At 47.5% G+C, this 27,512-nt stretch overlaps 1 long non-coding RNA gene across 1 annotated transcript; it reads right to left on the bottom strand.

Annotated features, from left to right (window-relative positions):
• Window positions 1–376: 376 nt before the first annotated feature.
• Window positions 377–4,231, bottom strand: LOC146183877 (uncharacterized). The gene is made up of 3 exons (XR_014708804.1): window positions 4,077–4,231; window positions 2,580–2,705; window positions 377–2,099 (listed from the first exon to the last, which is right to left on the bottom strand). It is a non-coding gene; the product is annotated as an uncharacterized LOC146183877 (long non-coding RNA).
• Window positions 4,232–27,512: the final 23,281 nt, after the last annotated feature.

Below are 27,512 nucleotides of genomic sequence, written 5' to 3'. Positions count from 1 at the left end.
CACATGACTGGCTAACAAACATTTTGGCATGTCTTTCCACTTTCATAAGTTCTTCACCCTCTCCCTAATACAAGCAATGCAAAAGGGACAACAAATTCGTTTCACAACAAACGGAATTTAGAGAATGGACCTCGAAATGATGAGGTCTGGCTCACTAGGTCACATGCCAAAATCTCTCCCCTAGGAAAAAAAAAGAAAAAAAATTAGAACCCATCAAAACGGTGTCCCACGTGTGCAACCATTGCCCAAAGCTTGCATCCTTGGCGGCTCCTTTTACAAGGCAATTATTGCAATTATTGGCGTCCGAGTCAGCACCATTGCGGACCACATCAGAAGAGCCAACCCACATCCTCCCGCTCCGCATCATACCGTCACTGTTACACACTTGCCCTTTTTCAGCGCCGCCATCTCCCACCACTGTTGACATCCAGGGTTGGAATCAACGAGACCCCACTCAGCGCGCCTGCACTGAATAATTGTCACTTTTATGGGCTCCCCAACAAGGAAGAGGGCCTTACACCCTTCAACCTGACAGTGTTTTTTCTTTGAACGATAAGCAGTTCTTCCAAAAGAGGTGCTCGTTTCAAAGCTGTGCTGCCTCCGGGTGATGGGTCCAGTCAGCGTACTAAGGACCCCTTAGTACGCTTAGTACTAAGGACCCCTTAGTTGTATACTGTTCGTAAAGCTCCTTAAATAAAAATGAGCCTCCTACATGACACAGCAACGAGAACAAACTGCCTGTCTCCGCGTCTTCGAGTGCGACAGCAAAGTCCTCGGAAGAGGGGACTTCTTTCCCTCTCTGCCTACGTTTCCGTTAAGCACTGTAGCTGCTGTAGCTGCCTCTGTGCGCGTCTCTCCGCCTCCTGTCCGAGGGCAAGTGGGAGACGGCCGCAGCTGGGCATTGAACAGGTGACCCAAAAAGAGCAGACTAATAATGGTGCCTAGCATACCCATCGATCCCTTACAGAAATGTGCGGAGATGTGCGAGACATCTCCGCACATCAGCTAGACAGAAACAGTGCAGAGTAAACTAATAATTCAGTGTCTAGCAACACTATTAAAAGGGGATAAAGGCCACGGGGGCTGCGATTATTAGTACCGTTTTGCCTTTAAACTACAATAACATACTTGTTGCAAGCTTAAAATCAAAGATTCACACCTGTCCCACCCACAGCAATGGAACACACATCTGACTCAAGTCTGCAGAGAAAGAGCAAGCTAGACTATTGCAGACGCACCCTTGGTTATTTTTCTGGCATTTCTGAGGGTGAAGAATCTGACTTGTCAGTAGCATGTATATGAATAAGAATCCTATGACAGTAAATGCATCAGATTTTCTGGAGTGGCTTTTCTTTGCTGACCACATATGAGGTGAGCTATAATTTATCCAACTTGGCCTAGGTTTATTCTATGAATAACAAAGCTATAGCAGGTATACAGTCGTCCACTCAGGCTGAACATGCGAGTGCGTGGCATGCACTTTTTGAGATGCCACTGCATCCATCGCAGCTGCACACCGTAGCGAAGAGGCAGACAGCGCGAAGTACCAGCCTCTAGTCCCTCTACCACCACTGGGGTCCCAAACTAGGGACCCCTTGTTTTTGTCAGGACAGGCCCCCTCAGGGTCAGCTAGTAACCTCCTGTATTTGTATCTGATGGCAATGTTTTCCACCACCACCCACAATACGCAGCTGCGCATCATAGCAGATGTGAAGCAAGAGCTCCTGGTCCTTCTATGCATAAGCCACTTTGCCTTGATGCATGCCTGCGCACCATAGTAAAGAGGCAGACGACATGACGCAGCAGCTCATGGTACCTTTACACATGAGCCCCCCCATTGTACTTCAATACGCACCATAGAAAATATACAGACTACGCCACACAGCAGCTCCTGGTCCCTCTATGCATAAGCCATTTTGCCTCAATACGCACCTGCGTACCTGAGCGAAGAGGCAGACGTGAAGCTGCAGCTCCTGGGCCCTCCATGCACAAGCCACTTAGCATCAATGCACGGCTGTGCACTGTAGTAAAGAGGCGAAGGACGTTAAGCAGCAGCTCCTGGTCCCTCTACACATCAGCCATTTTGCCTCGATGCGCATCTGCACACCGTAACAAACAGCCAGATGTGACAAAGAAGCTCCTGGTTTCTCTACACATAAACCACTTTGCCTCAATGCACGTCTGCACACCGGAGCAAAGAGGCAGATGACGTGAAGCTGGAGCGGCTGGTCCCTCTACGCACAAGCCACTTAGCCTTGATGCATGGCTGTGACGGATGCATTGCTACTTTGCAAACTGCATGCCACACATTCCCATTCAAGCTAAGAGTGGACGACTGTGTAAACGTAAAATACTGGTTATTTACTTCAATGGACAATGACAAAAAGTAACATGGTGGACAATGTAAAAAGAACTTGCTGCATAAAGTTTGTTGAAACCAGTTCTACATCCTACATGTAAACAAGCTAAAACCTTAATGTCGAAGGGATGTCCTGTGTGTTTAAAATCACGCTCAAACAACTTCAACACTGACAATCATGATTCAATATTAATAATATAGATAATGATACAATACTCACTTTTAGCCATACCAAAGAAATGAGAATGCAAAGGGATGTTGCTGTTTTTCCCCCGTGGATGACAGTTTTCCATGTTCAAAGTGCTGCTTCCTGTTGGCCTACGAAATCGGCTACAGCAAATGGCATCTGAAAAATTTTTGGAAGCCTCATGCTAGTCTTCAGCGAGAAAAGCATTGCCATACAGAAGCAGAACACAAATACTTTTACAACACTCTAAAAGCACCAACTGCGGTGCTGTTTTTAGGATGACTAGGTAGAGGTTTTGCTGTAGCAAGCCAAATGTTAGCCTTCAATAAGGAAAGCATTCCCATACAGAAACAGAACACAAAAACTTTTACAACACATTAAAAGCATCAATTGCACAAATGCTTGTAAGATGACCAGGTACAGGTTTCTGCTATAGCCCACATCATGTGACCAGCAGTTATCAGAAGCCTTGTATGTGAGCATGATGCCCTAGATTCAATTTATGGCTATCACTGTATTAACAAGCAAGGGTTTAAAGCTACTTTAATATGATAATCTAAGAACATGGTAAGAGCTTTCAGTGCGAGACATAAGCTCAGTATCATGCACTATAAGGTGCTGCATGGCTCTAGTGTAGCTTTGGCATTATCTCGCTGTCAATAATGCAGTGAAGTTCTGAGGAGCCTTTGAATATCTGTAAGGACAAAGCAACAACAATTTTGTTTTCATCTCACTTTTGCTCAACTCGTGTTTCTTTTTTTTTTTGAGCCTGCGGCTTGCATGGCCTCCCAGTATGCCTGTTTTGCATAAAAGAAGGCGTTGCAGGCACCAGAGCTCACAGCCCAACTGTATCGCGGCGGCGGTATGTCAAATTCGTGCCAGAACAGCGCAGAACAACGGGTCAAGAAAAAGACAAGTGCTGACTTTCTTTTTTTTCTCTCATCTCCTTGTCCGGTTGTTCTGCGCGGTTCGGTCCCACATGCATAACCAACATGCGCAAGGGGCTGTCCTGGTTTGTCAAAGCTGAAGGAGAGTACTAAACCTTTAGTTATTTAGTAGCTACAGCCGTTCCTTCTAGAAACTGTAGTTGCCGTAAAGCTCGAGAGAGAAAGATCAGCGGCTATCCATTAAAAAAAAAAAAGAAAAAAAAACCGCGCGACGTTTTCACAAGTGTAGGCATGTCGCACGATAGGCTCGAGGAGTGCAAAAGTTTTCTCGTATAGTTTTTACAACTCAGCACGTTGCGCATGGTTAACAAATTAACTCCTTTAAAGCTCGGGCAGACACTCCTTTATCAGAGACAGAGAAGTTGCGCGGCTTACTGGCGCAGCGTCCAGTAATGCCGAGAAAGATGGCCCTCAGACTTGAGGCTGCCCTTTAGTTAGTCGGCGCGGAGCCATCCTGTCAGTCTCGCCTAAAACACTCGACCGTTCGGCTGCTGTACAGAGCTGTTTCCTTACCCAAAAGCTCACCACTATCGGTGCATCGAAAAGTTCCACTAAAGAAACAAAAGTTCGGTGAAATACTTACTTTGGAATCGGCGGGTGAACAAAGTGTGCCAGCCGCACCAAGCCACAGCAAAAACAATGCTAGCAGTGCATTACAGCCGTAGGTATTTGTAACTGCGCAGAAAATGCAGAACACGGAAACGTGAAGCCATCTTCCATGACTAAACTACAGTGAACTAGAATATCGGGTAGTGTGCTCACAAGCGCCGCTCGAGGTGTCCCCGCCGGTGTCGACGGGGAGCGGCGGTGGGCGGTGGCGCTGCGCGCCTCTACGGTAGGTGCTTCGAAGCGCGCGCGCTCCACGGGTAAAAGCCAGTGCCGCGCTCGGCCGGCGTCGCAGTAGCCGCGCCGACAAATTGAAATATTACCGCGACATTTGCGTGGGTTTTGCTGAAATGGTTAAGCGGACCTTGAATTGAACTTTATATCTGCGCTGTGCACATGTTCAAACAATGTTAATCAATGCGCTTGGCTCGTTGGGACGTTCACGTAGTGTATGTCACTCGAGCCTGCATTGTTTCACTGGAAAGAAATTATAATGCACTGCATATTCGGGGGTTATACAACTCTTTCCATTAATGCTTAAAGTCAATAGTAATAGCTTGGGATTCATGCCAGGGATAAACGAGGAATGAAGGAGTGTCGGCCGCAACAACTGCTCATTCACAAACACCCATGCTGCAGAACACAAAAACAAAAAGGACATGGAGATGACAGGTATAATGAATGCATGTAATTCTGACAAAGTAAAAGGAAAGATGCATTATTTACAATTCGTGTTTTTCGCAGCACGGGAGCCGCACCACAAGGTTTTCAAACCAGCTACTGCATACTTATTTGGAGAGACATAAAGTCACTGCTTTATGAAACATATGAACAGATTTGTCACCGCTGCGTATATTTATGTTCACGTATTTTGCCGCTTATTTCCTTCACTTGCTCCAGCACTTCACAACAACGTTAGCAATGGCTTAGTTTGAGGTGTTTCGCCCGTTCTCGTTTTTCTGCCTTTTTTTGAATTAACCCCTAGCTTTCACAAGTGCAGTCCGGTGACTAAATAAAACCTTATTACTTCTTCAGATCGGCCTTCTGCGTGAACGGGGCAACCAACTTCTTTATGCAGTCTATTTCTAACCACTTCCAAAATATCAAGAATACTTTCAGAATCTGTTCGTTTGGGGCCGATTCCTACTCTTCTGTTGTTACGGGTATATCGGGCAGACTAGAAAGTTTTGTTTTCGAGGGCCCGTATGAGTTACAACACCAGTGGGTTCCCTCTTCCTTTGTTGTCTTTCTTTCGGTATATTTTTTGAAAGATAGGCCGGCAGATTCGGCAATAGCGTCGGTGTGGTATCGGGGGATAATGCTGGCTTCCCACGAGGGATGCGGACTTTTTCCCCCGTTCACAATATGAACATAGCCCCAACGAAGTTCGAAATGAAGCTCACAAACAGCACAGCTCCACAGCTCTCAACCAGCCGCTTGTCCGAGTGACGGAGGTTGATCTCCCACTGCTTCCTTAAAAGTCATCTTTGGGAACGCCTAGCAGGGCTATTTTTGGGCCACCTTTAGTATACACATAGCCAGTATTGCATTCAGGCGCGTAGCAATGGTTTTGACGACGGGCCGGCATATTTTGGTTTGGGCCTATCTGCAGTGACGCGGTAAGTTTGTTGTGCGGGTATATGTGAATGATATATGTGACCACGTGAAAGCATCCACTATATTCCTTTACGCCGATGACCCTTTACTAGTATCAGGCAAACCTAAGTTTTCATGTGCCTTGGCTAACCTTCAGGAGGCGCTATTAAATTTAGTCATTGGTTTGTCTCAAACTTAATACAAATAAATGGCACCAAATCCCGACTTGTCTGTTTTCGTAGCCCGCACAAAGATGTACCAAATGTAGGTTCTATATATTTAAACTCCTCATATTGCTATTTGTGTTCTTGTCAACCTATATCTAGCGTCCCGTCGGTTACGTATCTTGGTGTACCCATATACAGTGATCTGACATGGAGTACTCAGTTGACCCACATTTGTAAGAAACTTAGAAGTGTTGCATCTTTGTTGTTTAATTTGAAAACCATGATGCCTTTTTCTATCAGAAAACTAATCGCTTATGCTCTGGGGTAGTGTTCAAAGATACGGTATGTGTTTTTCTAACTGCTCTTTCACATGGAGTTAATAGGAGTTTGAAAAACATCGCTACAAGCGTCCTCTACATACCACAGGAGAATTTGCCCAGCAGTGTCTTTAGAACAGCCGGTTTGCCTGCTTTTGACAATCTTTTTAAACAAATTGTAGTACTAAAATATTTTTGGAGCAGTGCATACAGGCACAAAAACACGAAACCAGTACCGTTGAGACATGTTCCTCGTTGTCTTAAACCGAGAGTCCGCATTCATTACGGTAAAGCAACAATTAAGACGCTTATGTTCCAGCCATCCTCAACGAACTACTGGACGACGTATTTTCTTTGACCACCCGCAAAACATTGAGAGTTGCTGTTAAAGCGTTAGAGAACATATAATATGTACTGATGTTGTCAGTTCATTTTTGATAGTGTGTTGTGCCAAATGTTTCTTTTTTTTTGCCTCTGATGGAGCTCTGATGGAGTTGTGATGTGGCGCGAAGATTGCAGCGGCTGCCGGTTGTCGCCGCACAAGCCCGCTTGTGGCTTCGGCGCTTCCGTATGTGTATGTTGTTATATTGTTATTATTATTATTATTAGCAGTCTGTCCCAGTGAATTAACCGGTTAGTACAGGCCACATGTCCGCTTACATCCTCATGTGCGAAAGAAAAGCACAAAGAGTTCTGATCTCCAGGCAGAACATGCATACACCGACGCACGTGGTGTAGTCAACACTCACTTTCGATGGGAGCTTAAACAAGAGCCTGAACTGGCCTTTACTGAACAAACGCTTGAAGTAACCTCCGATAAGCGCCAAAAGAACATGCGCACAGCACAGCAACAACGAGGCCACAAATGCACACAACGCAGTGACAAATTGAACCGGCTGACAGCGACGGGCGGAGCAAAATCCTACCGTGAAGTCTACCGTGGCGTCACCTGGTGCCGGCGCCGCGAAGCAGTCGCCTGTCGACACACGCGGGGTATAGTGTTCTAGAATTGAGAAGTGTGCCGTCTGCCGCCGGCGAGCTGGTCGTTTCAGCGATGACAGGAGAGAGGGCGCTGTGTGCAGGAGGAGCGCAGTGAGCGCGGAGCAGACAGCTGGGTGAACCGCCTTCGTCACCGCTAGTTTAATCGGACTCCGAAGGCGCGTAGCAATAAATTGTGTAGCTTTAGCTCCCACACGCTTGTCTAGATGTATTAAAACGGTTATGTTCATGAACAAAACAACTAGTTCCCTATAAAATAAGCGGCCGTCGTCAGGGAACGGCAATACACATGCAGGCAATGTAAGATACAGATTGCCGACGAACTGACAAGCAACGGCAAGATATATTTCCTGAACGTATTGGGTACTTTATTTCTCGAACACTAGCGGGATGTTCAATGGCGAATGTCTAACGTATTTCTATGGTCATGTAAATTTTTAATATTGGATGCACCGGTTTATGCGGGATAGACTGAAGTCTTCCATCGACGCTCGCACGCACTGAAAACGCAGTGAATGGTGTTTTAGGCTAGGCTAGCGTACTTTTTGCGCCACATGTAAATAGAGGTATGCGAAGATTGCTTGAAGACAGAAATTATGCCAGCGCTTACTGATGACTTTATTTAAATGTGGGCGAATACATATGAACTGGCAGTTCTACTCAAAACGAAATGAATGAATGAGAGCACATAGCAATGAACGAAACCACACAATGGACGACGTGGAAAAAAAAAATCGCGACTTAGTGCGAGAATATGGTACAAACGTATAAAACTGTACAGAACTATATGAGAATATTAATGAACTGTACTAGACCGTGAATAAATTAAGCTGCTAAATTTGAAAACACACAAGAGAAAGGCAGAATGATTAAATAAAGTTCTCAAACACGATTACTTGCATCTCATCAGCTTTAGGTGCTTTACCTGCTCTGCTTTAGAGGTCTGCTCTTGGTTTAGCGACTTGGCATAAAAACGCAATAGCATGAGGACGTAGAACTTCACTATGCATTGTCATTTCTTTGTCATGAGTAGGGCAACCAAGCTTGGAAACCTATGCGCTTTGCAAAAACAACGCAAATTCACGCATGCTATTTGCGTTAATCTTTCTTGAACTAAAAAAAAAAAACCTTGAAAGACTCTTCCAGCGTGTGCACGAGTTTTGCAAGCTCCGAGGACGGATAAAGAAGACCTCCGTGGTCGAAGTTTGAGATAAATTGATTTTCTTCTTTTTGTGCCGCGCACGATTTGCTTGAAATGAGATAAGCGGAGCAAATACTGCATTTTGACTTCTTCATGAACTTTCTAGCGACATATCCTGCAATATAAGCTATGAGACGGCTAGAACTGTGCCTAGTGACGTATCTGTGGTCATCTGAAGGAAGGGAATTCAAAAGCTTCGACCTCCTCGAGCCTTCCCTCGTCAACCAAACGGTCAAGCTCATCAATAGGATTTGAAAGAAGCTGGGTAGGTTTCTCGCTTGTACGGCTAATTCCAAGTAAGGCATTTACAATTTCAGCATTACAATTTCTTTCTTTGGGGGCTTCGCTAAGTTGTAAAATGCCAGGGCATTAACTGTCACTAAAAATTGAGCCAGCGTGGGATGATCGTTGCAGCCATTAAATTGCCTCACGATGCCGAAGAGGTTTTCTAGTTTGTCTTGGCTTAGTCTCGATGTGATAATGTATGTAAAACCGCATTTTGCAGATAAGTAGTCGACGAGGTCGACTGTGGACTGCAAAGTTACCCGAAGGCCTTCCGCTGTGCTGTTGCTTAGGAAACCATGCTTTGAGTCAACCATGCTTTGAGTGTATTTCGAGAAGGGAAGGGTTCGAATAGGGAAGGCAGCAGAAAGAGCGCGCAATGAGCAAGAAGAAAGAACGAAAGGAAGGAAAAGAGCATTCAGTAAAAGAAGGGGGGGGGGGGGGGGGCGAAAGTCATACGAGACGGACGGAACTGTTACTGTGCTCTCTGCAAACATGTGTTTTCCTGCTTGACCAATCATCGCTCTTCGCTCAACAACGCGCCATAGTACACAGCCAGAGAAGCAACGCGATGCAACAAAATTCACGCAGGAAACGAGCCGCAGAAGCAGACGCCCCAAGCGTTTCCTCTGCGCCGCGCGCGCTTGTGATGCGCTCCTACGGCTGACAGCGCCACCTACGCTTTTCATCGCTCCGGCGACCACGTCGCTCCCATTGCGGCGCGCCGAAGACGGCACACTTCCCAATTCTAGAACACTATACGCGGGGCCTCCGCTCCCCGTAGAGCCGCCGCGGAGTGAGCACACTACCCAATATTCTAGTTCACTGTAACTAAACTAAACTTCAACTTGTCAGGTGGATTGGATTGGCTCATTTCAGAATGTTTTGAGGATAGGTTCGGTTTCGTTCTTTTTGAGCTTGCTGCTTGCTGCGTCTATTCAGCCACTGATTAAAATTTCACCGAAGCATCATGATAGAAAAATGTTTAATGGTCATTTCACTTTTAATCAAAAATTTTTGATGGAAGAATTCAACGATGAAACATGCAGAAAATAAAAAAAACACTGTTTAATGGAAACGCTTTCTGTCGCATCGATTCGCTCTGGCATCATATAATGCAGACTTGACGGCATTACTGATTTATACGCAGTTCAGACGAGCACGACGACTACAAACTATATCATAGCTGTGTAAAACAAATCCAGTGGCGGACGTACGGCGGCTGTCCGCTGGGCGAACGGATTCGACCATCCGCTTTCGTACGTACGCCGGAATTCCGGCGGACGTCCGAAATCGGCCGCCGAGTTGCGGCCGAGTTCGGTTGTCCGTCGGACGTCAGTGGCCGTCTGGGCTGTGACCGAAAAGGAGTGTCTGGCCATCATATGGGCCATTACCAAGTTTCGTCCTTATATTTACGGTCGCCCATTCTACGTTGTTACCGACCACCACGCGCTCTGTTGGCTATCCTCCCTCAAAGACCCCTTCGGCCGCCTCGCCCGCTGGGCGTTACGTCTTCAGGAGTACGATATCCACGTCATCTATCGATCTGGACGCAAGCACACCGACGCTGATGCCCTTTCCCGTTCACCGCTTCCTAACGACTCGACGGCTGGATTCGTTTGTGCCTACGATATGTCGCCGCTCAACATTACCAACATGAAATCTGAGCAGCAGAAGGATCCATGGATATCCTCCCTCTTAACATTCCTGTCTACGCCCGCAGAGCTGTCTCCGTCACGTGCACTTCGTCGTCAGGCCCACCACTTCGCCACTCGTGATGGACTTTTATACCGCCGCAATTACCATCCTACAGGGCGAAAGTGGCTTCTCGTGATTCCGCGACATCTCCGTGCCGAAATCTGCGACTCTTTCCACGCCGATCCCCAATGCGGCCATGCAGGTGCCATGAAAACCTATTCTCGACTGCGTATGAGATATTACTGGCGCGGCATGTACCGCTTCATTCGTCAGTATATCCGATCCTGTACCGCCTGCCAACGTCGCAAGAATCCATCCCCTCAGCCAGCCGCTCCGTTGCAGCCATTGCCTTGCCCCAGCCGCCCTTTTGACAGTGTCGGTATCGATCTGTATGGCCCGCTTCCGACCACGTCGGCTAACAACCGCTGGGTCATCGTAGCCGTTGACCACCTAACCCGTTACGTGGAAACATCAGCCTTGCAGTCTGCCACCGCACGGGATGTTGCTTCGTTCATTCTGCATCGCCTCGTTCTTCGTCACGGCGCACCGAAAGAATTGATCAGTGACCTCGGACGTGCGTTTCTTTCCGACACTGTCGAAGCCCTCCTCAAGCAGTGCCAGATCATTAACCGGAGCACCACAGCGTATCACCCCCAAACGAACGGCATGACTGAGCGATTTAATCGCACTCTTAGTGACATGCTAGCCATGTACGTTGATAGCGCTCACTCTAATTGGGACCAAGTGCTGCCTTTTGTAACGTATGCCTACAATACGGCTACGCAGACTACGACTGGGTTCCCCCCCTTCTTTCTTTTATATGGTCGTGAACCCACGTCCACCATGGATACTATCCTGCCCTACCAACCCGACGCTTCAGAGACCACTCTACTGTCTGAAGCGCACACATTTGCCGAAGAATGCCGACAATTGGCGCGCTCCTTCACAACGGAGAACCAGGCTCAACAAAAGCATAACCGGGACCCTACAAATCCAGCGCCTTCATATCCCTCAGGTGCCCTCGTTTGGCTCTGGGTGCCTTCCTCTGCACCCGGCCTCTCATCCAAACTCCTATCGCGCTATCATGGACCTTACCGCATTCTCGAACAATCTTCTCCCGTCAATTACATAGTAGAGCCCTTGAACCCATCTCCAGATCATCGCCGCCGCGGCCGAGAAACTGTACATGTCGACCGCCTCAAGCCGTATTATGATCCCCCTACCCTTTCCTCACCATGAGTCGCCAGGATGGCTCCTTTTCCGCCGGGGGGTATTGTAGTAATCCCGATCGCCATCAGCTCGCGCGCCAACCCGAAGAGGTAGACGAAGTGGAGCCGGAGCCTTGTTGGCACTGCCCTGTAGATTAGAACGCTACCCCCGTCGCTTTGGTTTGCGGACGTTGCTTGCGGTCTTGGTGCTCCTATAAACACCTTACAAAAAAAATAACTTGAAGAAGGAATAAATATGATTGCTTGTACACAGCGTGCTGTCTTTGGATCATATGAATTGGTCATGTTTCAGCAATGAGATCATTTCCTAGTGCTAAAGCATACACGTGGGGTGCAGTCTGATGCAAAAACATTCATAAACTCCATCACTATTTCAGGATAATGTGGATCCAATATATGTTGCTTCACTTGGAGAACAGTTTGCAGTCCAGTTAACTCTTCACAAAAATCACTTTTGCTGTGCTGTAAAATATGCTGATCTGGCTCTGTAAGTAGGCTTTTATGAATTGTTGAAGGTTCACAGAAATGAAAAAAAAAAGCCCACGCCCAATAACACAGCCACGTGCAGCTCGTGGTTGGCGGTTGCTTACAGTTATGTTGCAATCACAGGGGACAATTGTATTGGCTATTCAGAAAAATGTTTGATAAGATGAGGCATTCGCTCTCATGCTGAACAGGATAATAGAGCACACAAAACATCAGTGCACGAAATCAAAAAAAAAAAAAAAAATCACATTTCCATAAAGGTATGGGGTCAGCACAGTCATATAGTCAATGTATTGCGTTAACAGGGCACTCGCATTGGTTGGGCTGTGGAGGAGACATTGGGCCTTCAACGTCCGGCGTAAAAGCGGCTGCAGCTACATCTCTTGTTCGTGGATGCGAGTGCCTTTTCAGCCGCCGCCCCAGGCCGCGATAAGGGACGACCGGCGGCCACCTTATTTGTTGCAGTCTTCTTTATAGTATAACCATACTCTTTCGCCATGTCGAGTACATCTTGGAGCAGATGGCATTTCTCGTCGTATTCTTCTTCAGTTCCGGACCTATGATAGCACAATGTGGTACAAAAGAGTTAATTATTAATACGCTTCCCACAGCAAACATAATATTAATCACAGTCGTCACGAATAATTTGCGCGAGTGCAAAAGGAAAAATCAAAATATATGATACTTACTTTGCGAGGTTGGCCCTGTCATTGCGCTGGAACTGTGCAAGCAGGAGGTCCACCCGATCGCGGATTGCCCTTTTCGTAAAGTTTTTCCCAGTTCCGTGGGAAATTACCAAGGTCACTTGGTCCCATCTCCTCGGATCTTCAAAGGGATTTGTCGCATAGACTTCCCTTAAAATATTTATGTCGTCCTGTACAGTGAAGCGGATGCGCACGGGAGCACCTGCTTTTTCTGAAGCCATTCCCGCTTGTCGAAGGGGCACTGTTACGACCTCGCATGCACTGACAGGGGCAGAAAGAGGCGAGTGCTGAAATGACGGAGACGGTCCTTTTTTGCGCGCTGTTTCGTTGCCCCGAATGCTGGCCCATACGGCTGCTTGTGCGTGCGTGCGCGTATGCTTGTGTGTGCGCGTATGCGTGTGTGTGTGTGTGTATGCGTGTGTGTGCGTATGCGTGTGTGTGTGTATGTGTGAGCGCGCGCGCGCGCTGTCGGCCTAACCATCTGTGGAGCCAGACCACCCGGACATTCGAACCGGCAAGGGTGCTGCGAGCGGGCGCCGAAGAGCAGAATAGGTCCTGTTCCTGCCGCCGTTCGAGAACGGAACCATCTGGGCGCTGCAACTACGAGTTTCCAAAAGCTCGTGCAGGTCCTGGGCCTCCCGAGTACGAAGTAGGCAGAGGAAAAAAAAAGACGAAAAAACAAACACACGAAGGCCTGGATAGATGGACTCGACCAAGCACCAGCAGAGATGGTGACAACACAACATGCACGTGAGAGACAGCGCATTTGTTCGCCGAGCCACAGCGGCTCAAAACTCAACTTGCTAATAAAATTTAACAAGAAACTTCTATTTAGATTTGAATCAAAGCGGATTTTGTAATGAAGGAACTAATTATTTAATAACACACTATGATTGCTTCGCGCTGCTGAAGTGCTGAGCACGGCAACTCCATTCAAACTACCCGCGCTTTCAATCGTCTTCGTCTCCATGGCAGCCAAATGCTGCGAACTCGCTAAGCCTAGCAGCTCGGTAAATCCAGAAGCAATCAGAAAATGTGGTGCATTTTATCGCTTAAATTTGGTGGTGTGGGCATTATGAGACATAGAAAAAGCTTTGTTGGCCTTTTGTTTGCCATGAACACATGACACCATGGAGCGGTGACGAAGAATCGGTGTTGAGGCGAGCGGCCGCCGCTCGGCCGGACGCCGCCATGTTGCCGTAACCCAAGCGACCCAACGGATATATACCTTGCCAACGGCGGCTTGGGGCGAACGCTATTTTGGAAAAATAGGGGCCGCCCCAAGCGTTAACCCAAGACCCCAAGCGCGCCTTACGTTCTGCGCATGCGCATTTCGACGCCCCAAGCTCCTTGGGGGCCCCAAAGCTTGGGGCCCCCTATTCTAAAACTCTCGAACGAGCACGCGCCCTGACGCGCCCCCGCAGGCGCATAGCAACATGCCGCCTGCATTCCGTCTTGATTATTGGACAACCTGCCGCGTATTTCCATGGAGGAAACTTATTATAGGCGAGAAAATTTTTATTCACGTCAGCACTGTACAGCAGACGACAGACGGCGATGAGTAAATATTGATTGTGAATACGTTTCCCACGTTAGTGAAAACGTAGGAAGTTTATCTCGAGGTAAGTCAGCTATGCAATTCTATTGTCGTATATAATATGTTTAAAAACTGCGGAAGTATTATTACTACTCTGAGATAAAGTTGCTCGCTTGTTGATTATTGTTTTGGCCTGTAGCATGAGATCCATATATACGGTTTTGTTTTATTATTACGATGTTACTAAAGCAAATCTTGCAGTAGAAGAATAAGCTATACTCCGAAGGAGATGTTTCTTCAAAGGCACGAACGCTAGCAGTCTCAAAAGCACATGCGTGCTCCGCGCGCTGCACGCGACATAACCGGCTCGCTGGCTCGGAAGGAAGGTGAAATCCAAGCTTTTACTACAATCGTGCTTTATTTCGGTTCTTATTAAATGGTTATTATGCTTCATTTATATTTAACATGTGACGCAAATAGGGTGCTCCGTGCGAGTAGTGTCAATCGAGCCATAATTAGGATCGCTTTTGTATTGCACTTCCAACATATTTTGGTTATGAATAATAATAATGTTGGTTCATTTATTGGCCAATTTGCGGAAATCTGTAAAAGCGGCTCAGCCAAGCATGTTTTCCACCCCCCCCCCCCCCCCCGAAAAAAAAAAAGGGCTCCTAGATATTTTCTTGGTCGTAGAGCACATTCACACATCATTATCGATCGCGGACGTCGCACGCTGCATATCTGTTGATTTGTTTGCTTTCAGAGCGTTCGCAAAGCAGGGAGAGAGCGCAGAAATCGGCAAAGCAAGACACACGCGGAGCTAAGAGCAGGATAATCCTCTACCCCCTTCACTTCGTATAGATGGTGTTAAACCATTGTACTCTTTTGATGCCTCTCTAAGACGTCTTTGTCAACTGTCGAACATTTCTAAGTTTATGGAGAAGGGGAAAATCGGCCCTTTTCATTTCCACAAAGAACACGAGACTTCTCAGAATGCTGTCATGCGGTTGGACAACAGGTCTTGTGGAAACGCTTCCAATGAAATCTGCAAAGTTCCACACGTGAGCCTTGTCTTTTGGCGCTTCGCCTACTATTGTGGCTACCCATGACACAATGTTACTTAGTACCTCCGTTTCGCATCAGCGGAAGCGTTTTTGTATAGGCTTCCAAAGCACCGTCGAGCGGCGCTGCTGCTCCTGACAGGGAGCGCCATCTCTGACAGAAAAATAGAAACTGGGGATAATTTTCTCCTTTCGCTCGCTCGCTTCTGCGCACGTGCAGACGTCTCGCGCTGCTTTGTCGCGCGGGCTCTCACTGGACGCCGCCGGCTCGCTCGCTGCCTTCACGGCGTGCGCCGTGCGCTTTCTCTCGCACGAGCACGCGCATTGACGCGCCCCCGCAGGTGCACCGCGACATGCAACCCACATTCCGTCTTGATTGGGCAACCTGACGCGTACTTCCATGAAGGATACTTTAATATAAGCGGGAAACTTTTTATTTACGTCTGCACTGTAGAGCAGACGACAGACGGGGATGAGTAAATATTGATTGTGAATGCGATCCACGTTAGCAAAAAGGTAGGAATGCATCTCGAGGTAAGTCCGCTATGTAATTATATTGTCGTACATAATATCTTTAAAAACTGCTAAAGTATCATCAGTACTGTGGAATAAAGTGGCCCGCTCTTTGACCATCGTTTTGGCCTGTAGCATGCGATCTATATACAGATTTGTTTTTTTTTATTATTACGACGTTAGCAAAGGAAATTTCGCAGTAGAAGAATAAGTATATAGTCCGAATGAGGTGTTTCATCAAAGACAAGAACGCTAGCAATCTCATAAGTACATGCGTGCTCCGTGCGCTACACGCGATATAATCGGCTCGCTGGCTCGGAAGGCAGGTGAAATCCAAGCTTGTACTACACAGTGTTTTATTTCGGTTCTTATTAAATGGCTGCGCTTCATTTATGATAATATTTGGTTTGCACTCACGAACCTTGTGACGCGAATGGGATATGCTCCGTGCGAGTAGTGTTAGTCGAGCCATAGCTAGGATCACTTTTGTACTGCACTTCCGACATATCTTCGTTAATAATAATAATAATAATAATAATAATAATAATAATAATAATAATAATAATAATAATAATAATAATAATAATTGGTTCACTTATTGGCCAATTTGCGAAAATCTGTAAAAGCGTCTCAGCAAGGCATGTTTTCCAACGCCGCCCCCACCCCCGAAAAAAAAAGGCCTCGTTCCTAGATATTTTCTTGGTCAATCTAAAAATGAAAAGGCAGCTGTGGACACTTAGGGCACATTCACACATCAGTCTTGATTGCGGACGTCACATCTGTCGATTTGGTTGCTCTCAGAGCACTCAAAGCAGGGAGAGAGCACAAAAAATCGGCAAAACTAGACACGCGGGGAGCGACGAGCAGGATAATCTTCCATCCTCTTCACTTTTTATGCATGGTGTTTAACCACTGTACTTTTTTGATGGCTCTCCAAGCCGTCTTTGTCAACTGTCAACATTTCTGAGTTTACGAAGAAAGGGGAAACTGGCTCTTTTCGTTTCCACAAAGAACGCGAGACTTCTCAGAACGCTGTCATGGTGTTGGAAAACAGGTCTTGCGGACACGCTTCCACAGGAATCTGCAAAGTTTCACACGTGAGCCTCGAATTTTGGTGCTTCGCCTACTATTGTGGCTTCCCATGACACAATGCTACATAGTACATCCGTTCCGCATCAGCGGAAGCGTTTTTGTATCGCTAAATAACCGCCAGACGCAACGCGATCGCCGCGCGTGCACAGGAATCTAGCGGAGCGTCTGCTCCGGCGAAGCCCCATCGTTTCACATTTCGCCACCGCGCCAGGAATGCGGCGCTGCCGTCGCGCGGCGAAACTTGAGCTTGGGTTCCGCGCAGCTCAATCGCCGCACGTGTAAGGCTCCTGGAGGAGCCTTACGCACGTGTAGAGGGGCTTTACGCACGTGCACAGGAAGCTAGCGGAGTGTCTGCTCCGGCAACGTCCCATCGTTTCACATTTCGCCACCATGCTAGGAATGCGGCGCTGCCATCGCGCGGCGAAACTTGAGATTTTAGAGCCCGCTAAAGTCCGTTGCGCCCGCGAATTCATGCGGGTTCTCCACTCTGCGCCTGCTCTTTGTTCGCACGCACGTGTGTTTACGCTTCGATCTGTTTGGTTGTTTTACGTATTGGTATGCTACCCGATGGGGAAGTGCTTTGTACCGTACTGCAACACGGATTATAAGTCCTGTAAAGAGAAGTTATCGCTTTTTACACCGCCGCAAGACGAAGCAAGGCTCGACGCATGGAGACGGGCGATCCCTCGCTAAGACCGAGTACTGCAGCGCACGGACCGTGTTTGTGAAAACATTTCGCTCCTCACTTCATATTGAAAACGTGGTCCGCTGCTACTGATGGCCGCGTTCTGATGTCGGGCAACAGGAGAGCGGGACGTGCCAAGGATGCTCTGCCAACTATTTGCGAGGGAGCGCCGAGCTACTTGTCAAAGAAGGTATAAATCCTCGTAAGAATTCAAGGCGGCAGGCTTCTCGTGCACCTTCCTCCGCGTGTACGCGCGGGCCCAACAGTGGAGGTACCGGACTTCAAACCCTGCCAGCAACACCATCAGCTCAAAGCACCGACGGCGAAGTCAACGAGAGCAGCAATGTTGTCGGGGCAAGTGACCTCTGCACTTCATCGCCGTTCGAAGAAATGTTCAACACAGCATCAACTCTCTGCCTTCCGACACCGTCCTGGGTGGTGCATCGCATCGACGCAGAAGGGTTCCGTGACCTCGTGTTCCACGACACGGCGCATGTGTGCTTTTTAACCGAAAGTCTGTGCATGTGAAAAGTGGCATGGCTTTGCAAGTTTACATATTCGACAAGCCGGTTGAATGCAGTGCTGTAGGCATAAATAATTTTGCTGTGTCGACAACTGAAGTTGAGGATGTCCTAAAAGCCGTTCACAATGGAGGACCTAATATGAAGGACTTTCCTTCTGTGGCTCCTGAATGTGCTTTTGTTGACTGCCAGCGTAAATGGAGGCATAAACGATGCCCACTGCTGTTACCGGGGGGAGATATATGTCGTGCATGCAGTAGCCTATCGGATACTCTCAGAATCCATGCCGACTGGTAAGCTGCTCGAGCAAAACAGCGGCAACCACTGAAGCGCATCAGGCTGTCTGTGTCACCTGCAAAAAAAAGAAGATTGACGCCTTGCGTCGTGCTAGGGCTGTCTTGCAAAAGTCACGGGCACGGCTACTGAAGCGCAACCGACTCATAACTAAACAACTCGAAGAGAGCAAAGGTGAAATAATGAAATTGCAAGAGGAAAATGTTGAAAAGAAACTGCAAGCTCTTAACATTCCACCGGTGCAGCTCCTTCTTGTGCAGGAATGTATGTCCGCAGCCAAGTGCACAACAAAGAATAATAGGCACTACACCGACGACTGGCTACTCCTATGCCTCTTGCTGAACATCAGGAGCCCCACCACTTACTCATTCCTTCGAAGTAATAACATACTGCCCATGCCGTGCATATCAACCATAAAAAACTATATAAACATGGTTGGGCTCAAATGTGGTTTTGATGAGAATTTTTTTAAAGCTCTCAAAATCAAACTGGCAAGGAAGACGCCCTTTCAACACAGAGGGATGGTGATTTTAGACGAGATACAGGTCAGGAAAGAGATGGCTGTAAACTCGAAGACCATGACGTATTCTGGACTTGTTGACTATGGAGAGCAAGGAGGGCAAAGCAATGAGCTGGCAGACCATGGTCTAGTGTTTGCCTTTCACCTTTTGCTGACAGTTATTTACAACCTGTAGCAGTATTTGCTTCGAAAGGAGCAACAAAGGGGACAGTCCTGCCCAGCTGTTGCTGCAGTGCATTGTGCACTTAGAGTAGACAGGAATATTTGTTGACGGTGTAGTCTGCGATAGTGCACCTACTAACAGGGCCATGTGAAAGCAGCTCGGAGTAAGTGGCACTCTAGGACATGTTAATTGTTTTGAACATCCACTAGATGCCTCAAGGAAAGTCTATGTCATGGCAAACACACCGCATTTATTCAAATGCATCAGGAATCTTCTCTATGACAAAAAGATTTTGAAAGTAAATGGGCGGCTAGTTAAATGGTCGTGCTACGATGCACTTTTTGTGGCAGATACCAAAAATGCCGCTGAACTTAGGGTGTGTCCAAAGCTGACATATTGTCATGTCAATCCTTCACATATGCTCAAAATGCGGGTGAAGCTAGCCACACAAGTTTTCAGCCACTCAGTTGCTAAGGGAATATCTTTCTATGCACAGAGAGGCGCACCTCGGCTTGAAAATGTCGAGCCAACTTGATGAATGACCTTTTTGACGCCCTCAATAGTCACCTTCCCGCAGAAGGCACACTTGGATGCAAAGATTTCCATGTTCTCGAGTCTGCGTCTAAGTGGCTAGATAGCTGGGAGCAGGAAGTTGTGAGGCGTGATATTCACAAAGATTTTTTCCTAACACAATCTACAGCCGAAGGTTTACGTGTTACCCTTAAGTCTGTTCAGGAACTGTCAGTGTTTCTTCTGAAGGAGTGCGACTTCAAATATGTCCTGACAGCGAAAATGAATCAGGACACCTTGGAGTGTTTTTTCAGTATTATAAGACAAGCGGGTGGCCAAAATGAGCATCCCACATTCCCGACATTCCTACAGCTTTACCGCATGCTTTCTCTTTATTCATTATTTAGGCCACCACAGTTCGGCAACTGTGTAGCTTCCGAGAAAGAGCAATCTGTTTTTCTCACGTTCAGTGGCTTTAGAGAGGTGTTTAAATTCGGAGCTATTCAGCACACCGATAAAATGCATGACCTCAAGCAGAAGCTGGATGGCCTTATCATTGAGGAAACCTGGGAGTGCAATGATGTGTTTGAACATGACTATTCAAATGCTGCAGTTATTGACTGCATTGTGTACTATGTCACAGGATTTGTGTCACGAAAGCTTGGTACTCATACATCCTGTACAGTTTGTAAGGAGGCTCTGGTCGGGCAGAAAGGTATTTCAAAGTTACCTGAAGCTGACTTGGTAAATTGTAAAACAAAAGGAGGGCTCATGCATCCGAATGTGCACCTGTTTCTTTTTAAAGAGGCCGAGGAGCACTTCACAAACATGCCGGCGAAAGGGATGTATATGATCGCACGACTGACGCTGTGCTAGAAAATTTCAACTTCACATTTCCATGTGTTGTTCATAAAGAAGAAATGCTTGCTAAGCTCTTACACTATTATGTGTGCCTGCAAATGCGACAGTATTGCCGACAGTTGAAGAACAAGCATGTAAAGAAAAGCCAAGACTTGCGTAAATTGTCTAAACTTGTATGATTTTCTTTGTCCAGAACGAGCGCAATGTGTGCTTATGTGTACTGCATATATGTCTAAACTTTGTTTTGTGTGTGTGGTGTGATGTACACTGTCATACTTACCAATGTAGTTTTTCTCTTTTGTAAATAAATGAAATTTATGAGGTCAATGCCTTATTGCCATCCACACAAATGTATGCATTCTTCTCATGAACAAGACTATAAACTGTATGTATCTTAAGGTAGAAATACAAACTTATACAGACAGTACGGAATCTGTAGTTGCCAATGACACGCCGACACATTGTTAGACACAGAAGAATAAGGCTGCAAGTGTTATCACAGTTTATTAGCCGTTTTCTGAGCTAGGATGTTGCGACTGCTTCCTGTGAATTCCCTTTCCTTTCACGCTTATCACCAATTTGCGACGTTATTGCTATAACGGGCCACTCGTGAGTGGTGGAATATAAACTCGGTGTATAACTGTAGGTACACTTGACCACTTACGACGGGTGACTGGAGTAAGCGTAAACATTGCAGACGTTTATTTGTGCGATAGCCGGTATCAGAGAAACTATCTAAAGCATTCTCTGGCATCGACCGGACGCACGGGACTTAGCCCCCAACTAGCTGTTTCGCCTTTGCTGCAGATAAAACCGAACGTTAGGGGCTAACATGAAGGCGGTAAGGTCATGCTATTTATTTTATATTTTACTGGACGATTTACTTTGGCCTCGCAATGATGACGTTGCGAGACCAAGTTGGCTTCTTGTTTACTTGAGCTACCTATTCTTGCACCGTGACTTTGCCCACACAGCGACCGGGCCAGAGTTGGTAGCGCCATCTGTTGGAGAGCTTGAGAAGCAGAGCTTTCTTGCGGAGCGGAGACCGGCGGCGTCCTCTTACCTAAATTATTCTTACGCCGTGATTCGAATGCAGACGCCGGGGATTTGTACTACCCAGCAGACGCATAGGGGGCGCCTTTTAGCACCGTTTTCGCGACGCCCCCTGGGCAGCGCAAGGCTTCTATAGCTAAAGGTTTTTCTTCGCTCTGCTCAAAGTGCTGTTGCAAGAGCGCTTGCTTTCGTTGGAAGCCGCGGCAGTTCCACTGCCACACCATAGAGTCATTTTTACTGCGCCTGTCCATTTTGTTGCATTTGGGTCACCGTCTGTTAGCCTCTCTAGGAGAAGGCGTTCTGCATCGCGGTGAATTGCGTCTGCATTTCATTTACCGCACCCATTAATTGGGTGAGGAGGGTCTCGATTCTTTCAAATCTTGCTTCGTATTTAGCGTCCAATCTTTTTTTAATGCCACCAGCGGGTCCGCCTCGTCCCCTTTACGTTTTTGCGGGGGTGGCCTGATTGTTTCAGTAATCATTTTCTCCTCTTCATTATCACTCGGCTCAGGGCGCTTTGTAGGCGGGGGAGAGGGCATCTGTTTCTGTACCTGCTTTGGGGGTACCAGTTGGTTCCTCAGTGGAGGAGGGGGGGGGGGGGGTATTCTTTCCATTCTTAAATTTTGAATCTCTGTAGTGAGCGTGCTGAGCATGCAGGCTCTTGAGCTCTCGATTCTCTTTTTCTAGTTTTTTAGTTCTCTCGTTTGCCTCCCTATTTACCTGGGAACTGCTAACCATGAAGCTTACCGTTTTTCGACCTCCGCTTGGACTGCGTCTGCGTGCAGGTGGGCCCCACAACGTCTTGGGGTTCCGTGTAAAGCACCCGGAGCTGCTGGCCGTGGAGGAGTCGGTCAAGGTCCTCGAACTGGAGCGCCTTCGTCCAGAGCTGGATCGGTCCCTGGTACCGGAGCTCGAGCGGCATCGCATAGAGTTGGCGATGGCTCCTTCCTCCAGCCTTGGAAAGTCTCCCTCTTTAGCTGTGAAGTGGTGGCAGTCCTTGCTGTTTGATCTCGATCTCCTTTAGTAGCCGCGGGGTCCTCTTCACCATTTCTGGTTCTTAGGCGTCCCTTGCGCTTGCAGTTTTGCGTTGCATCAGCCATTCTCAGTTGTTCCTGCTGACCCAGTTTTTTCTCCCATTGTCTTTTTTTGGTGATGTAAGGGGTTCTATATATCTCCCAGCATCGCTTGTCACCGAGGAGGTGATTCTTTCCGCATAGTTGGCACCTCGGTTCGCACAGATGACCTTCTTTCGGGGTTTTCCATGCCGCATCCGTGGCACTTTTTGTTCGTCGGATCCGGAGAGACGTCATCTCGGTGTCCCATGCGGCCGCACGCGTGGCAAACTTCATATTTCTTGTATAAGACGCATCTTTGCGCGAAAGGAGATAGGTACACCCAGCGCGGTACCTTCTGATCTTCGAAGAGGATTAGTATCGTCTTGGAGGTTGCTCCCAGTCTGCAAACAGCAAGCACCTGAGGGTTCTCCTTTCTCCTGCGTATTCGCTCCAATAGCTCTTCGTTGGAATAGCGTAGGGGGACGTCGTGCACGACTCCCTTGCCGCAATCTTCAGGCATAGCGGGATAGGCCTTTACTTCGATATTTTCGCTGCCGCAAAGAACTACACGCAAAGCCGCGTACCTTCGTCTACGCTCTCCGCTAGTAGTGGCGATTAGTATGGACTGTTGCTTTATATTTGCCGAGATGTCGTTCTCAGCGTCCTTGAGCTCGATGTCGGCGGCGCGGGCAATCGATTCAGCCACTTCAATCATTCCACCTTCTATTAGGCGGCTGACTCCGCCCCGGGGGCTTTTTTCGGCGTCCCTCGGTAGCTTTGCGGACTGCTTCTCTACCGATTTTGCCGCTAGCTTTCTTCTGATGGCGGCCTTGTGACCTGTAGTCCGTCGCTCTTCCTCATCTTTGGTCGCGGTTCGCGTTTCCTCTTCGAGGGGCACTACGCGGCCTTTCTTTTTGGTAACAAACCACTACCCTTAGTTAGCTCCGCGGGGTCGATAGTCTCCCTCCACCAGCTCCATTGTGTTGCTCATGCTCTTCTGTGGCTCCCGCCGCCGAGAGCGTCTTTCTTCTGCTAGGCCTACGGATAGGCCTAGCGGTCCCACGTGGGCCACCGAAAAATAGGCAAAATAGTGCGCCTACCTCCGAACTTGCGGTCTCCTCGGACTCCACTTCACGAGTGTAGTCGAATCCAGCGGTATAAAGCACGCTGTAGGTCGAAACTTGGACTTGAATGGCTGCATTCGACGGAGCTCATCGAACGCGCGGCCGTTCACTCCTGCTGCCTGACCTGGAATCTTGGTCGCCCAGCTTTGAGGCGTGACGTCATAACACCTGTGGCGCTCCTGGCGGAGAGCGGGAGTTAGGCCGCCGTTCATGCGCACCGCCGTCTTACAGTGGCTAGAATACTAAAGTGTGATTACCGCCAAGCGGCACCTATGGGGAGCATTGAAGTCGTGTGGTGATGCTTCCGCTAGATGGCGCGCCTTCTCGCTTACACGACAGGTCGGCGCATGAAATGCGTGCTTGAACCTTGGAGTGTGCACGGGATGTGGGCGCTTTGCGTTGTTTTTTGGTCAAATTCTGGCTCACGGTGTATGATGAGCCGGCGACAGTCATTGTTTTGTACCTCGTTACAAAAGCGGGTACAAATCGTACTAGGAATAGTTGTTCTGAGTGCGAAATTATTGAAAGGCGCAACGCTGCTGTTTGCGAGCTGCTTTGGAAAATAATTACTGTTACGTCAGCTTTGGCACGTTATTTACGGCACAACTGCTAATGTTAATTGATAGAACGATCGTGGGTGGCCCCTTTGTACGACGTGCTCCGAACCATTTTTCTGATTGTGCCTTGATATACATGTGTCAAAAACCGTTTCAAGGAAAATAATCATAAGGTGAGGCTGTGCCCATCGTTCAGCACTGCCATAAAGGCGACGACATATAACGATTAAGGGGCTGCGGCCACTGCCATGTGAGAAGCCTGATGACCTGACGGCCAATTCTGAACATAAACTGGCTTTTAATCACATGCATCTACGCATGGACTTTTCTGTTACGTCATAAAGGTTCGTGAGATCAGTGGGGTGTCACTGAATGTAGCATGCAGTGTGCGCCTAACCGCTGATCTGGATCTCCTGGGCGCCGATCGAGGAACGTATACAATAACACATGCAAAGAAGGTATCGGAAAACTTGTTAGCAAGGTAACACAACACACTAATAGAAAACTAAATGAATTCACAAGTAGTATAAGTGATAACATAACATACATCAAACAGCGCTGGTAAACGCACGAGGTTTGGAAGAAATATATCACATCATTTAAACAGCATTTTGGAAGCCAGGTGCACAAACTACATCATTCGGAGGCTTATTCCAGTCCAGAATTGTTTTAGTGAAAAACGAATACTTAAATACATTGATGCGGCATTGATAACTTAATCTTTTTCGTGTTGTCTAGTCTCTCCGAAATGTAATATGGCTGCTTTAGATAAGCGTTTTTATTAATACCGGTAAAATCATTGTAAATGCTCTAAAAGAACTTCAGCCAGCAGATTTTTCTTCGGGTTGCTAAAGTGTCCCACCCAATGCGGTCGCGAAGTTCAGAGCTCTTGATACGAAAATGATAACTGCCAGTTATTTAAATAACACCGCTGAAGAACTGAAAAACAAAAAAAAAACAAATAGCGGTAATTTAGAAATTTTCCCAATGCTTCAGTGCATGCTAATCAATTATGGAATGAAATTTCGTTGTGCAGCAGAGGTGTTTCTTCTTGTCTCACAGAAGAAAAACAGCCAAAGTAAGCAGCCCAGGCAAAATCAGTAGCGAAGCAAGACAGTAACTGCAAAAACAAAATAACTACTATCCCTAAGTGATTCTTCAGCTGCTCCACCTATCTATTCAGAAAACAACAAAATTCACGGTGAAAAAGAAAACTCAGGGGTGGTTTACTAGCACGGATATACATGCAATGTTTACAGCTCATGTTTAGAAAAGTATTGCCTCCTGTAGCTTTGTTATGCCATGCCTTGCCACGTTTAGCTAAGTACTTAAATAGTTCTTTGGGTTTTTATTAGGATTAAGGAGACCTAATTAACGTCTTTAGTGCCACTGTGTCATATAGGATGAAGCCAACGACCTTCGATCAAAGCGCAGCTTGAAAGACAGGCAGCTTAATACGTGAAAAAAAAAAACTGGGTACCGAAATTGCGAAGTGGTCTATCTAGCACTGTGGCCAGCAATGTTAATCTTTTTACTTCGGCCCGTGTCTGGTGGCAGTTACTGGCGGCAAGTTTTTCTTGGAGTGATTGCTCAAAGGAGGTTTTAAAGCCACCCCGGCGAAATCCCGCTTATAATGCTGGTTGTAATTCTTCCGCTTAAAAATGGCTGCTGCATAGAATAACAAAATTATCGGCATGACTTAGATAGTTGACAAATAAATAAATATGCCGTGTAAAACTAGAGGTCGCAGTAGGAGCAGAAAGTATGCATCGGATCTTGTAGGGATGTCTCAAACGCAGCTGATTAACCGCGCGGCGAGCAGACGACACACAGTAAGCGGACGTGTAAGCGTTTGTCAGCGCCCCCTGGATCTCCCGCTCCGGAGCATCGCAGAAGGGCTTCAGAGTCGGCAGCGCGGTCCGCACACTTCCCCTATTCTAGCCACTGTAGCCGTCTCTCACGGACGGTGCGAGTTGGTCGCCCAGCTTTGAGGCGTGACGTCACACAGAGGTCATGCGAAAGGTCATTTCATGTGCACCGCCGTCGCACCGCAAAAGCTTGAAAGTGAAAGTAGTATTGCTTTCGCAATAAAACTAATTCTCGCACACTTTTCTGACGGCGGTGACAGCGGGGCAGGATGCGCCTGGTTTGGCGCTGGCGGCTTGCGGGAGGATAAAGGCGGTGGTGTCTCCGGGCGGCGCTTGAGCGAAATTCTGCCTGTCAAGTGATGACTTTCTAGAGATTGGGTTACAAATAACTCCAACTTCGTTGATGCAGATTGAGATACCGCATACCATCGAAGTGCAGCAGCAGACGAACGCCTTCGCCTTAGCGCAAGCACTGAGAGCGAGGGTAGCTATTCATGTGTACGCATCGTTTTCAGTTGGTGACAGCTTAAATCTCTTGCCTATTAATAGAAACGCTCATGAAATTACGATAAACATTTTAAAACATTGTAATTCTCAAAAAAAAAAATGATTGAGTTATACGTCACTGCCCTGTTGTCGAGACTACCCACTCGCCTCATAGCATGGAGGAAGGAAACAACTTAGGAGAGGCCTTTGCCATTCCCAATGCATTGGAGAAAGTGTGGCGGAAGTGACATCATGACGTCAAAATTTAAGGTTAGCCAAGTCGAGCCATTAGCAATGGCGACGCTGTTGCTATGAAAACTCGGGCCACTAGCAACAGCGTTGCTAAGGGCCCTAGGTACGTGAGCATCGCGGAGAAAGAAAATGCAGAGGGTAAAGAAGGAGGGAAGACGATGCAGCGTCCGGTTGCGGCACGGCCGCGCCGGCTTCAGAAAAGTGACGTCTAGGGCCTCTCCTAAGTTCTTTCCTTCCTCCATGCTAAAAGAACTTAGCAAAGGCCGCGCACCTTGCAGCGACCGGACGCTGCAATGTCTCTCCCCCTCCTTTACCCTCCGCGACGCTCATGTACCTAGGGCCCTTAGCAACGCTGTTGCTAGTGGCCTGAGTTTTCATAGCAACAGCGTCGCCGTTGCTAATGGCCAGACTTGGCTAACCCTAAATTTTGACGTCACTTCCGCCACACTTTCTCCAATGCATTGGGAATGGCAAGGGCATCTCCTAAGTTGTTTCCTTCCTCCATGCCTAGCAGCTTCCGCTTCCAGAACAACGTCGCTGCTCGCTGCCGAGGTGCTTTTTTATTCCTTTTAGCTCGACTGC

This window comes from Amblyomma maculatum, chromosome 7 (assembly GCF_055883805.1).
Source record: "Amblyomma maculatum isolate TAMU_Amacu chromosome 7, ASM5588380v1, whole genome shotgun sequence".
Taxonomy (NCBI): Eukaryota; Metazoa; Arthropoda; class Arachnida; order Ixodida; family Ixodidae; genus Amblyomma; species Amblyomma maculatum.
This window is presented reverse-complemented; position numbering and strand designations above follow the sequence as displayed.